General features: G+C 45.7%; 1 protein-coding gene across 1 annotated transcript in view; it reads right to left on the bottom strand.

The window, feature by feature from the left end:
- Positions 1-9,953, bottom strand: part of LOC147446473 (uncharacterized) — a 67,057-nt gene extending 57,104 nt beyond the window's left edge. The window contains exon 1 of the mRNA XM_086526244.1: positions 9,751-9,953. The gene's annotated coding sequence lies outside the window, so the exon portion shown is untranslated. The remainder of the gene's footprint in view (positions 1-9,750) is intronic.
- Positions 9,954-13,405: the final 3,452 nt, after the last annotated feature.

The following is a 13,405-nucleotide window of genomic DNA, read 5'->3' as shown; positions in this document are numbered from 1 at the left end:
AATCCTCATGTACAAATACATAACAAGGAGGGCTCTGAGTGTCAGCAAACAAATGCACCAAAATGTGCCTGCAACCCGCTGCATCCAAAGGCGTCAGGCTGAACATGACAAGAGTCCAAAGTGTCTGCACCAGATCTGTCACCCTTAAGTCCCCTGTGTGGTGTGAGAACTCGGTAGCCTGAGTCTGGAGCCAATCAAGAACTGTGTGTTGGGTCCACTCTGTGAGATCCCAACCGCACAGTGGAAAGGAGAAACCCACCGTTGTGTCCAAAGCCTCAATGTCTCTAGCTGCAAGAAAGAGGACGTTGACTCGAAAGCAAGCCTCCTCCAAGTCAGCAGAAGAGTCACCCAGAAACCGTGTGAAACTATAGTCGAAGAAGTCCGGACGTCTGCGAATGTCAAAGCTAGTCAAACCTCTAGGGATTGCTGCAAAAGAAGTCTGCACCAAAAAAGGCGACCTCAAGTGGGGATGTCCCTCTCGAGCCACACGGCTCGTAGCGAAAGCACTACCAAGAGATCGCCTCGCGGCCAACGCGTGACCAGTCCCCTGCGTCTGGGGAGGAGTGGTGGAGGGGTCGAGAGATGAGGCTGTGGGCCCCACCGAGGAGAGAGGAGGGACGGGACGCGAAGGTGAAGGAGGGGGAGGGGGCGAGGGAGGCGGAGTGGCAATGTCTGAGGGAGGAGGGGTGGAGGTGGAGGAACTCAAGTGGACGGGGCCTCCTCAGGCGGGTCCTGCTAAAGGGGGTCGAAATGGTTCCTAGTCGGAACCCAATGCTGCTGAGCTGCAGAAGGTCAGCCACCAGGGGGAGCAGTGGGACGAGCCCGCCCCTATCGGCGGCGGCCAGGCACCTGCTGCCAACCGTCAGTTGTCTGATCGCTGGTCTCAATCGAGGTACTAGCCAGTGCGCCCTGTGTGTTTTGCTGCTGGGCTTGCTCAGCCTTGGGAGGCTGCGCATGCACTGTGGGTCGAGGTCTCCTACGAGGACAGGCCTTTGCCAAATGGCCCATCTGTCTGCAAATGAAACACTGATTTGGGAGGCCCGAATACTCCACGCTCTGACGGAACCAACCCCCACTCACCCGAGGTAGTAGGATGACCTTCAGGAGAGTGTGAGTGTCCCGAACCACAACACGTACTGAGGGGATGCCCGCCGCCTTGGCAGCTACAGAGGCTGCCGTGTGAGGTGTCTCCAGAACAGTCCCAATCTCTGAGCATATCTTGGACAAGAGTGGCAGGTACTCCCTCCTCAAACCGAGGAAGCAAACGGACATGAAAAGGTCTGCCTCCTCTACCAGAACATCTCTAGCTGGATCAAAACCAAGCCTCCCCTGTCGAAAGTGGACTCGAACTGCTCGGATGGCCAAGGGGCTCATCGCAATGACCTTGGACGCCATCTTGGAAGTCTCGAACTCTATCTTATAGTAGCCACGTTCGAGGAGCTAAACATCCAAGATCCTGCCCACCTCTGCGAGAAGGCGGGCCTAGAGAAGATCACATACCTCTCCTCTGTTGTACCTCTCCTCTACTGGGTCTGGTGCCGGGAATCTTGCAAATGACGGAAGTCACCTGAAGGCGTTCCACCTTTGCTGCGAGGCTCGCTTGCTCTGTCGGCGAAAGAGCAAGTCAGATAGTGGGCTCTGCAGGGTCGAGCGAGGGGGCTTCTTAAGAGTCCCTCTGAGGTGGAGCATAAGGCTCCATCAGTGTGGAGAAGGGGCAAGGTGACGTCAGCCAACGAAGGCCTTCTGCTAGACCGAGCATGTCGAAGGTGCTGGCGAGACCAGCCAAGAAGGACCGGGAGTGGGCGAGGAGGTGGACAGGGGCAGTGGGGTAGTGGGCGCAGGCGGCGGGCAGGTGGGGGGGGAGGGCGGGATGGTAAGCAGGGGGGTGAGGGGGAAGAGCAACAGCAACGAGCGTGTTGATGTGGATTTCATGGTTTCAATTTGTGTTCAATTGCAAACCTGTCGTATGTGTATTACTTAGGTCAGCTATACTATGATTTAAAGTTGTGAGGTGTTTTAAGGGATTCTCTCGTGTGTCGTGTCAAACCTCCGACTTGGGTGCCCAAGTTTGTTACAGAAAAGTTGAGTTCCAACGTGAGAAGAAAAGAAACTGTCACAAAATGATGACGTGGCCATGCTACCCGAACACACATACACACAGCAGTCTACTGACATGCACGGACAATACAGATTGCCCGCAAATTATGCCGACGACAGGCTGATGACATGGCAACTCCGCGAATTGCGTTCACATCAGTGTTGACGTGGCAAAACTGTACAGAAACCCAGTTTTTGCACTGGCTCATGACGCGGCAGCCTATACAGATTTCTGCAATTTGCGTTGGTGCTTCTTGGCAGTTTTTGAGAACCAGTTGCTTTTGGAGCAATTTGCTTTTGAGTTTTAATGCTTTTGAGGCTCTACTTTTGGCATCTCTTGTAAGAATAAAAGGAGTCCAGGGGCCTCACTCTTCAAAGCATCTCGACGCAGAGTCTGAGAGCCGAGGACCCGCAAGAGTTGTACTTTGATCAAGCATTAATATAAATGAAATACCCAATAGGGCGCCAGTCTTTGGGGCCAATCTCTCTGGGCACGGAACTACGTAGGGCCGTGTCGAACTGTGATTTAAAGTTTTGAAGTATTTTAAGTGATTCTCTCGTGTATCGTGTCCGATTCCCGACTTGGGGTGCCCAAAGCCTATGACAGAAACCAACGAAGATTTAAGCAAATTTCAGTCGCGGAATCTCGACAAAGCAGTGTAGAAGCGTCAACTGCAAGTTGAAACATGTGTGAAAAGATTGATGAAGTGCAAAGACCCGAAAAACGTCAATCACCTGAAGTCAATTCTCCTCTCAAGACAGTAAGAAAGTAGAAAGAAAAGTCGAGTGCAGAAAAGCAGAAATTGTACTCGCAGAAAGAGTTTGACAAAGCTCTTGAAAAGGAGAGAAATCGATTGATGAGTAGCTTAAAGCGTTCTCAGAAGAAGAGGACATCGACGGACTTCCCAATTATTTGGGCCGGAACTCAACTTTTGAGGTGGTAAGCAGATCCAAGAACCGTGTTCGTTTCAAGGATGACCCAAATTTTTCTTCGTCTTCAGAGAGTTCCGATAGCTCGTCGTCCTCTAGTTCCAAAGAGGATAGGAAAAAGCGGAGAAAAAACAAGGAAAGTAGATTTTTGGAAACATCTAGAAGGCACTAGGAGCCATCCAGCAGTTGAACGGAGGAGATTTCATCCTCTATTGAAAGTTCAAACAATGAGCAAACCAACAAGAAGACCAAGAAGTTCAAGGATGGGGATCAAGCAATCAAGTTTGACACATTTTCCGGCTACCAAGACACGTCACACCCATCGAGCTTTTGAATTCATTGATCAAGAGGTCAATTCTCGGAACGCTCCAAGATGCGAAGGGCGGCATCTTACTTGAAAGAACATGCACAGACATGGTAGCCTACTCTGCTGTTACGCGGAGAAGCACCTAAGAAGTGGGTAAAATTCAAGGGAGTTTTCACTTTTGCCTGGATAACGGAAGAATATGAAGAAGATATCATTACGCCTTGGCATCATCTAAGAACGACTAAGAAAGACACTTTGGATGACTATTGCCAGAGGTTTTGGGATACCTATTTGCAAGTATTCTCGTTCCGGAGGGTCGCTTTGAAGGACCAGATTGAGCAATTTTGTTGTGGTTTGCCAAAAGAGATTCGACGGTATTGTTTCCAACAAAAGTCTAACTCCATTGAGAGACTTATGGGACATGCCAAGCAAAGGTTTTGGTATGCATGCAGGCTCATTGACCTATCCTATGGACACGCAAGTGTCCACCTCAATGGGGCAAGAGTCTTCCAGGGAAAAGAAAGAACCAAGGAAACTGGTTAAAAGTTCATTAGAGAATTCCGAAGAAGTAAGGGAATCAAGTGATAGTGCATCCCGTAATTAACATACTGGTAGCTGCAAATATCTCACACCTGAGCTCGCTGCCGCTGCCTCCACCCCCTCCCTCTGCGAAGGTTTCCTGCAGTCCCTCTCCCTCGCCATCGCTCTCTCCTCTCCCCCCCCCCCCCCCCCCCCCCCCCCAAAAACCCGCTCTTGCGCTGCCCTGCCCTGCCCTGCGCAGCCTGCCAACGTGCAGCCAGCCAGCGCGCAGTCCGCCTCAGCCCTCAGCCCCCACCTTCAGCCTTCAACCTACCCCAGCCCGCATTCAGCCCGCCTCAGCCCTCAGCTTGCCCACCCGCTCTAACTGGCCTATTAACTTCAAAAAGGGCGGTAGACTTTACTTCAAACCTTGATTTAGCTTTCACCCATTATTAGTCGTCTATTCTACCTATGCTATAATGACACAAGAGAGGGGAATGGGATACAGATGCTAATATGCATCTGTATGCGAAGACCGACACCAGACTGGCCCCTAAATTAGGCGCCCCTTTCGGTATTTCTTTATTCTTTAACAAAGGGAATAAAAGTTGTGGTTCCCTACAAGCTGCCCCGCACAATCTTGGCTGAATTTCAACTGTTCTGGCCTGATTTCGACAACATAACTGTACTAGGACCCTTCACAGTCAGTATTCCCAAGCATTGGATGACTTTCCCGACGCATACGGACACTTTGCAAAACCTGGCGAGAATCTGCAGCAGGCTGAATTCTCTGTTTTCTGCCCCGAAAATGCGCCACATCACCTATACAGCGGTCCCCTTGCGTCCCCGAACCTCCTGGGGGTATTAGGGTCCGTTTAGGGCCAAAACCCTAAACCTGCAAAAATACACAGCACGCTGTAATTCACTGTTTCGGGCTCCGTTTCGCATGCCGGTCGCATCCGTAGCAAGTCCTCGAGCTCCCGCACCTGTAGGGCTACTTGCCCTTTGAATCGGACGAGATTTCGCACGTGAAACCTCTCCGAATCACCTATATCTGCGGGGGATTAGCCGCTAGCTAATCCAGTACCTGTGCAAGAGGCAAGAAGCCTCGGCAATCGCGCATGAACCCACACAACTGTACATGGTCAATCTGATGAGCCTACTAGAGGGGCATAACCATAAAGAATAGGGGAGAGAGAGAGCAGTGAGAGGTATGCAGGTCATGACATCCTTCACCTCACTGTACATAGAGGGTAAGCCAGCACTCCATTGAAGCTCTCCCACCTGTGAGAGCACTCAAAAACGAGCTCACAGTTGAAAATCACGGTTTTGCCTTCTCTTTTAGTAAACTGGCCTCAGAGTGCCAAGTGTCAATCATTTGTGCATTTTCCCGCTTTAGACCCTCGGGTCTAAAAATATCTCACATGCAGCCTCTATTGACTTGGCCACAAAGTAACAAAATGATCCCCATGTCAAACTACACGTAATGACGCGAAGACATTTTGCCGTCCAAAAATAGCAGTCCCTAAAATTTAGGAGTTTCTGCCATTACATTCTTCTAGGTCATCTGACCCTCTTTGTACACTGCAGCCACACCCAAAACTGAAATGTAGCCTATGTAGCAAAGGATTCCGCTTTGGCTGGCCAATGACCCCACTTTGGCTAACCATAGTCCTTGTCCAACCTTAGTGCTCTTTACCCCTCAGGCTTGGACTCTCTCTGAACAGTTCCACACTGGCTATGCAATGCAAGGCAGTTAGATTTCCAAAGGGGTGTTTCCAAAAGGTAAAACAAACGAAATTCCCCAAAGAAAGAGAAAATAAACAAAAATGGAATTGCCATTGGCTGGTGACATACCCCCCTCTTGAAATCTCAAACGTCCTCGTTTGCACCTATGTCGTACATGCTTACAGTCAGCACTCGGGTGTCCGGACACCGTGTCGACACATGTACGACACATACATGCTCACAGTCAACACCTCGTTGACACATGTATTGTCTGCGTGTGAACCCTGTCCCAATGACATAGTGGAAGCGTCACACTCTGCCATTGCTTTGAGTCCATAACTTTCCAATGACAAAATGGAAGGGTCACATTTTGCCACTGTCTTTTAGTACACGTTGGATCCAGTAACCTTTCGAGCATACCCAAACCGACAGTTTAAGAATGCAGTTACACATGTACTCTTCAATAGAAATAATTGTTGTACCCTTGACAAACTGACAAAAAATACTCACTTCTATAGCACTAAACAAACTTTTGGACATTCCATAAGAGCAATTGCCAAACTGACAATCTGTACAGCTCTAACATTCATGTAACATGCACTTCATTTGAGCTCACTGTAAGTAACATGTACATCATTTCTTTCAGAAGCCATTGTCACACTGACAATCCATGTAGCTCTGAATCTCAAGGGGTCAAGGTAGGTTGCAAACCAAGGTTTTAAGTTTCCATACTTTTAGTGACTCTGCAAGTTCACTTTTTTCTATCCACTTGACATCCAGAGGTGAATAGCTTTTGAACTTTACCAAACAACACCTTGCAACCTTGCCTTTTCTTTTCTTTCTTTATGTGCCAAAATCTGTTCCGGAACCAAGATCTCGTCAAGTTCCTCGACTTCCGGCTGATCTTCAGCTGGCATATCTTCTGGCACATCACCCACATAGGGTCTGAGAAGACTCACGTGAAACGCATTGTGAATCTTCCAACTCTCAGGCAATTTCAGCCTTTATGCAATATCACTGATTTGCATACTGAGCATCGAAAACAATCTTTCTCTGCTCTTCATCTTGATCTTTGGAGATTAACCTGTGATCTACCCTTATGCTGTCACTTTTATTGGGCTGAGAATTCTCTTTTTGACCCAATTTTGGTAACATAATTGTAGTAGAAACCTTCACAACCAAAAATCCACATATCCAAGTGATTATCCACGCATAATAGAGCACTTTTGCAAACTTGTCCTGGAAATTCAGCACGCTGAATTCTCTGTTTTTAGCTCCTAAAATGCTCCAAATCACTTGTATTACTGTCCTCTAGCTTCCTCGAAGCTCTTGGGACAAAAAGGCATCAAATAGGGTCAAAACCCTAAATCTGCAGAAAAATACAGCAAGCTGTATTTTCTTCTTTCGGGCTTTGTTTTGCGTACCAATCGCACCAATTCGTAGCCTTTGATCTTCTGCATCAGTAGGACTACTTGCCCTTTGATTTACACGAGATTTCTTGCAAGAAATCTTGTTAAATCATTCTGTACCTGTTTTGAATTAGCCTTTAGCTAATTCGGTACCTATATGAAATCATTCCAAGTGGAAAGGAGTCTGTCCTTGTAACAACAGTGTATTCCACCACTGACTTGCTTTTTTTTTTCAGAAAAGTGGCAGCTTTCCTGACTTTAAATGCTCCTTCCAACAAATGCTTTGTCAAACTGTTCGAGGAAAGAGAAAACCTTTGTCCTCTCATCAAAGCCATTGAATGTGTCAATGGACTCATTGATAATCTTCTTTGTATGGCTTTAGCTTATCCATTGACTCCAAATTGTCAAAAGAGGCAGTTTGTCGTCGTCATCGCCATCCTCGCTGACACAGTGTCAGAGATCAGCAGAAAGTCAGCCTTTTGCAGATTTCAGCATTTCAGCCCTAGCATTTTCAGTTTTCAGCCCGTCATCGTCGGCAAGTCCATTGCATCTAGACCATTGTACCAGATTTGTGCAATCTATAGCATAGACCTCTCTCGCCATGGGGTGGGGGGGGGGGGGGGGGGCGCTTGGAGGAGGGTTTGAGAACCGTCTCATGTCGTATTCTTCTCTCTCTCTCTCTCTCTCTCTCTCTCTCTCTCTCTCTCTCTCTCTCAGCACCTTCATTCACAGTAGCATTCACTTTGTTTGTGATCATTGCACTCTCTCACTAAAGGAACGAAAGGCTTTCCCTTCCGTTCTCCCTTCCGTAGGTAAAGGAACCCTTGAGCACAGTTCGGAGCACTCGTCTTGAGCAATATCAACGTTCACTTCCGCTGCACCTTACATCTATCATACGTAGTAGCTGAATTTCTCTTTGTAATATATGTTTAAGAAGTCTACTTACGTTCAAGTTTGCTTTTATGCATGTGCAGAAATGCATCTGGCATGATCTACAAGTGTGAGTCTACTTAAACTCACTCTCAGGTTGATTGTAATTGAGCTCAATCCTATCGTACTTGGATTGAGCAGAAATATATTTCCTTTGGGGGGGAGGGGTTGCCCATCTTCAACCCTCATTCTGTCTCGTCTCTTTCTTGTGTTGTGATTTAGTTGCACGAGCGCTTATGCCTTTAGCTTTTTGGCAAGTGTAATCAAGGCCGATTACAATTCTTTCAAGAGAGGGGAATGTCAAAGTGATGACATGGCACGCATAAAAGCACTTCAAATAACAACGGAATTGAAAGAGATGCACGACACACGAGACGTGGAGTGGCGGAGTTCCACCCCAAGAGAGCACTAGCCCCAAACCCTAGGCCCCTTTCAGTATTTCTTTATATTGCTTAAACTCAGTACACGTATCTGCACCTTCACGCATAAGCATGCCAGATAGTGAGCCCTTGCCACATATTTAAAGGCCCTAGGCCCAAAAGCAATTCATGAAAAGCGGTATGTCTAAAAGCATCTGTTTCAAAAGCATCTGACTCAAAAAGCTGGCAGCCCAAAGACTCGAATTCTGTACACATCTGCCACCTCAATAATCTGCTAGCTCAAAGTTTGTACAGTCCCACTTGGCATATCAGCGCAACTCACGGGATGTCCGTACAAACCTGCAATGTCAGTAATTTTACGCTGTGAAGTTTTTTTCTCTATGTGTAGGTACTGTTTTAATCACTAGGGACTTGGGCCCCATCGAACAGGTCCCAAAAGTTGGTAAAACTTTAATAAGTTGTTTGCCCCACTCGGTGAAGTTGGTGAGAACTCTTGCTTGTTTTATTGTGTGAATGTGTTGTCTTGTGGATATGGTCATGTGCATGGTTTGCTTGATCGAAATGTGAAAATAAAGGATATGAATATGATAGTAGCCAGATTTAGTAAACCAGGACATCCGTGAAAAGATCAATATGGTTTAGATGTGAGTGCTAAATGGTTACAATGATCATAATTTGTATCTGAAACCCTGGACAAAAATGTGATTGATCAGTGTGACTGATGTCTTTGCATAAGTGCTGGATTTGTGGAATTCTAGTGAGTCCATGTCTACGCAAGAAAGTTTCTGTCCTTTGGCTGTTTTGCAAGTGTAATCAAGGGCGATTACAATTGTTTCAAGAGGGGGGACTGTCACAAAGTGATGGCGCAACGTGCCCGACTAGAAAGAACTACCAAAGAGAACAAGAGGAATTGAACCGAGAAGATGGGCCTTAAGTTTTGATATTCAAGTTCAGAGTTTATTAGTCGTGAAGAATTAACATAACACAAGATCAACCTAAATCCTCACGTTGCTATAGGAGCTGGCACCTACATGCATATACAATGTAACTCACTTGAAGACTTATGAATGCAACCTATGACACGTAAAAAAGATGTCAAAAACTCGCATGTAATGATCATCCATACGACGCATGTGGAATATCAGGAGGTCAACAGAAAACCCCTTTATGCGACCCCCTTGCAAATGAGACCTCATGCTGCTGCGCATCCCTCTTGACTTTTTTCAAAGTAAACCAAGATTCAGAAGAAGCATCGTGATACTACAGCAATGAGTGGTTCAAAATGATCAAAATATAGCTGCCCAGCATCAGGGGGCAAATAATAAATCAGATATGCAGAAATTAAAGGTGAGTGGCCAACTTGGGGCCAGCAAGGGAATCAAAACAATGCCCGGCATATAATAAAATACTGGCACAAAACCTTGAGCAGCAACTGGGTGAAAAACCTAACCTTGGTCAATCAATCAGCTTCGTAGGAGTTGCATTGTTGGTGTTTCTGTCTGGCAGAAGTCGAGAAATGCTTCTGAAATGTCAAGCCCGAACCTTCCAGTGTCTTCGAGCTGGGGCAGCCGAGCAAAAGCTTGCATCGCATGATCGCAAATGCTCACAAAAGCATGCCATCTTTTTTTGGGTGTGCCTTTTAGGCTTTGGGCACACCAATACCGGGCCCATAGTGAGCGGCCACTATATTATTTATAATCACCTTGATTCTGTAATAGCGTTTTTCAAAACGTCCAAATGAGAAGGCAGCCACTTGGCATGCAGGGATTGGGTCCCATTACAGGTGGCAACGCCTTCAAGTTGAACAAGGCAAAAAGAGCAATGTAAAGGCAAGGGGAAATTACCTAAGTTTGGAGCGCATACATAGGTAGGAGAGAAAGAGAGGTATTGCGACTTAGAGAGACAAGCTGCAATTCTTTGTGCTCTACGGAGGTGAATTTCTCCTCATTCTAGCTACTCCCTTCCCATGTTCACCTCCATAAACCTAACCTTCAATGACTTCTTTGGGGCCCCTTCACTCTCATTTCTGCAGCTACACAGCAACAATCTCTAAGTCACTATCACTTCAGAGATTGGTGGGGCTCACAACCGATCCACTTTGAAGCTTGATGACAACAATTTTTATGGCACCTTGCCTGTAGAGGTCTTCAGGCTACGAAATCTCTCCTACATGTCATGATTTGATAACCGCTTCTCAAGATTATTTCCATCAAAAATTGGTAACTTACATCAACTGTCAAACTTGTACATCCAGTAGAACATTGATTTCTCGGGCGAGACTCTAGAGACGCTCTCGAAGTGCTCTCAACTAATTGTTCTTCACCTAGGGGACAATGAGTTCTATGGCCCCCCACAAACCTGAAGGTACTGCATCGAAAAGCTAATTGTTGTTGAGCCACACTCCCTGAAGAGTGAGACTTTCGTATACGTTGCTAGGATAGTACCATCAAACCTGTATTGCAAGGCTACCAATCTTTACAGAACTCCTCAAGAGCATAGAAGGGCGGGCAAAGGACTTATGAAACCATTGGTAGAAACATCAAAGATTGCCCGCCTAATCCCTACTTCTTTGGCTACGCTTTCTACCATTACATCGCTTGACAAGGCAATGGAGTTATGATTGAGGATCTTGCTACAAATGAGAAGAGGAGGAGCACAACAACCTACAGAATGGCTCGCACAAGCCAAATTCCACCACTGATCCTTGTGAAGCCACCTACTAGATATTTGCTACAGAACAACAATTCAACTCAGCTACTTGTGTTGGCACCGCTAAAACCCTTGAAGCTCACACTATCTATAGCACGCATGTGGGCCTTGTCTACGACACCTTGCTTTCTCAATACATAAATCTAGCATCCTCGCCAAAATACAAACATTTTTTATAAGCTCTCTGTCTGAAATGTCCTCTCTTGGAACGACGTATTGATTGTAGGCTATGCCCAGCATGGACATTGTGCAAAGGAATCTTGGGCTGCTATCAAAAGGTTGTACGGTTTTCTCAATAGAGAAAGCCATTTGTAAAGCACTTATAGGAGAATATAATGTGCAATAAGTGTTTCTATTGGATGCAAAGATGCAGAGAAGATAGTACCAACAAAATTGGAGGTTAATTTGTCATGCTCAATGTATGGTACGATCTGGCAACGGATGTTCCAATCCCCATGCAAGCACACTCAAAGAAGTTTCAAGATTGTACTTACTCATAGAAGTTTCAAGATTTCCCATTAATAATTAAGAGATCAAGCTCTTATTCCCTAGAAAAGGCTTTTCTTCTTCTTGAGCAAATGGTTGCATGCTACATAGGCTCTTGGGTGTTAAGTATGGATTCCTTATTTACCCTTATAATTCCAATTTTCTAGAAAAGGCTTTTCTTCTTCTTGAGCAAATGGTTGCATGCTACATAGGCTCTATAGCCCTGGGTGTTAAGTATGGATTCCAATTTACCCTTATAGTTCTCATTCTAAGAATGCACATTTGTAAGGCCCACGTTATGAGGAGAATCCATCTTGCGTGAGAAAAATTCACACATGACCTTGAGCAAAAATATTCCCTTCATTCAATGGCCGAAAAGTAATCAACAAATACATGGTTAGAGGTTAATGGTCTGTGGTCGGTGGCCGGTAGTCAATAGCCAGTGGCCACGTTCCACAATCGATGGCCAATTTTGAGTGGATGCGTCAACACATGGGCGGTTGCCTCTTAGATGAGAGGGCAGTCCATAGAGACTCCTTTGCATCTATAAAAGGAGGCCTCTTCTACACATGAAAAGTAGAAGTGAGAAGAAGTAAGAAGTGCAAGGTAGAAAGAGAATCAGGCGAGATGATCATTAAGGGTTTCTAAGCCCTTTATAAGTTACTTCAAGTTTGAAGTGTAAAGCCATTGAGTGGTTGCTTTCCCATGGACGTAACCCGCATTTGGGTGAACCACGTATATAATACATATGCTCTCTCTATCTCTCCCTCTCTCCCCCCCCCCCCCCCCCCTCTCTCTCTCTCTCTCTCTTCTTTATTATCTCTCTTGTGTATGTTTTATCTCTCTCCAGTAAGTACACCACTCTAATTTCTACTTAGTAGCTCATTAATCTTAACAACTAGTATCAGAGTGAGGCTGACTAATAATTATTATATATAAAGAAAAAGATTCATTGAACTGAGTGGGAGTGATGATAGAGGAAGTTCAAGATTGAGAAATTCACTGTGTTGCCATGCATCATGCAATCCTCTCTCCCATTTTCTCCTCGCCCTCTCTCTCTCTCTCTCTCTCTCTCTCTCTCTCTCTCTCTCTCTCTCTCCCCCCCTTGCCACACATCAAATCTCTATATCTCTCTCACAATTCATAAAAAAAGTCACAAGAACATAATAAATCCATATAATTACAAGAGAATTCCATAATAAATTCAGCTCTGATGTATTGCATGTAAAAAACTACCATTTATAACGGTTTACAAAAAAATTCATTGTTTGCAAAAAATTCATTGTTTGCACAATGTAATGCGCAGCCTAAAATATCTACTCTGAGGCATGGCCTACTGGATCTAACTCTACAATGTTTGGCAACAGCTCCACCAAACATGCCTCTTTGAGTGCATGGTCTACCGCTTTTGCATGCCTCTTTCCACGTTCATGCATCTCTCTAAGCTGAAGGGCTTGCATATCAACGTTGTGCAACTTGGTGGCAAATAGCTCGTTGCTCTCAAATATTGTCACCTTATGGCCCATCTGGCTCCCTAGTAAAGCCATTGCCCCTCAGTCTCCTCCATACTGGATGACAACGTCGTGCTCGTTTGTGTACTACGTAAGCAATTGCCAAACAAAGCAATGCCTACATTCTACACAACGTTGTGCTCGTTTGTGTACTATGTAAGCAATTTCCAAACAAAGCAATGCCTACATTCTACACCTCTTGTAAAACAAAAGAAGGTCAAACAGCGTTTTAAGATAAAAGATGCCAAAGTGTACCTCGTAATGCTGTACCATATTCATCTTTAGAACCAGGTATCGTCCTCGGGCATCTCAATGGCTTTTGTTGGCTAATTGTGCAATTTCCTCATTGTGGACACTAACAATGTGCACACAGTCCTGTTTTCTTTCTTGCAAATTGTG

This window comes from Adiantum capillus-veneris, chromosome 12 (genome assembly GCF_014529385.1).
Source record: "Adiantum capillus-veneris isolate H3 chromosome 12, ASM1452938v2, whole genome shotgun sequence".
NCBI lineage: Eukaryota > Viridiplantae > Streptophyta > Polypodiopsida > Polypodiales > Pteridaceae > Adiantum > Adiantum capillus-veneris.
Note: the sequence above shows the minus strand (reverse complement) of the source record. Positions and strands in the feature narration are given on the sequence as shown.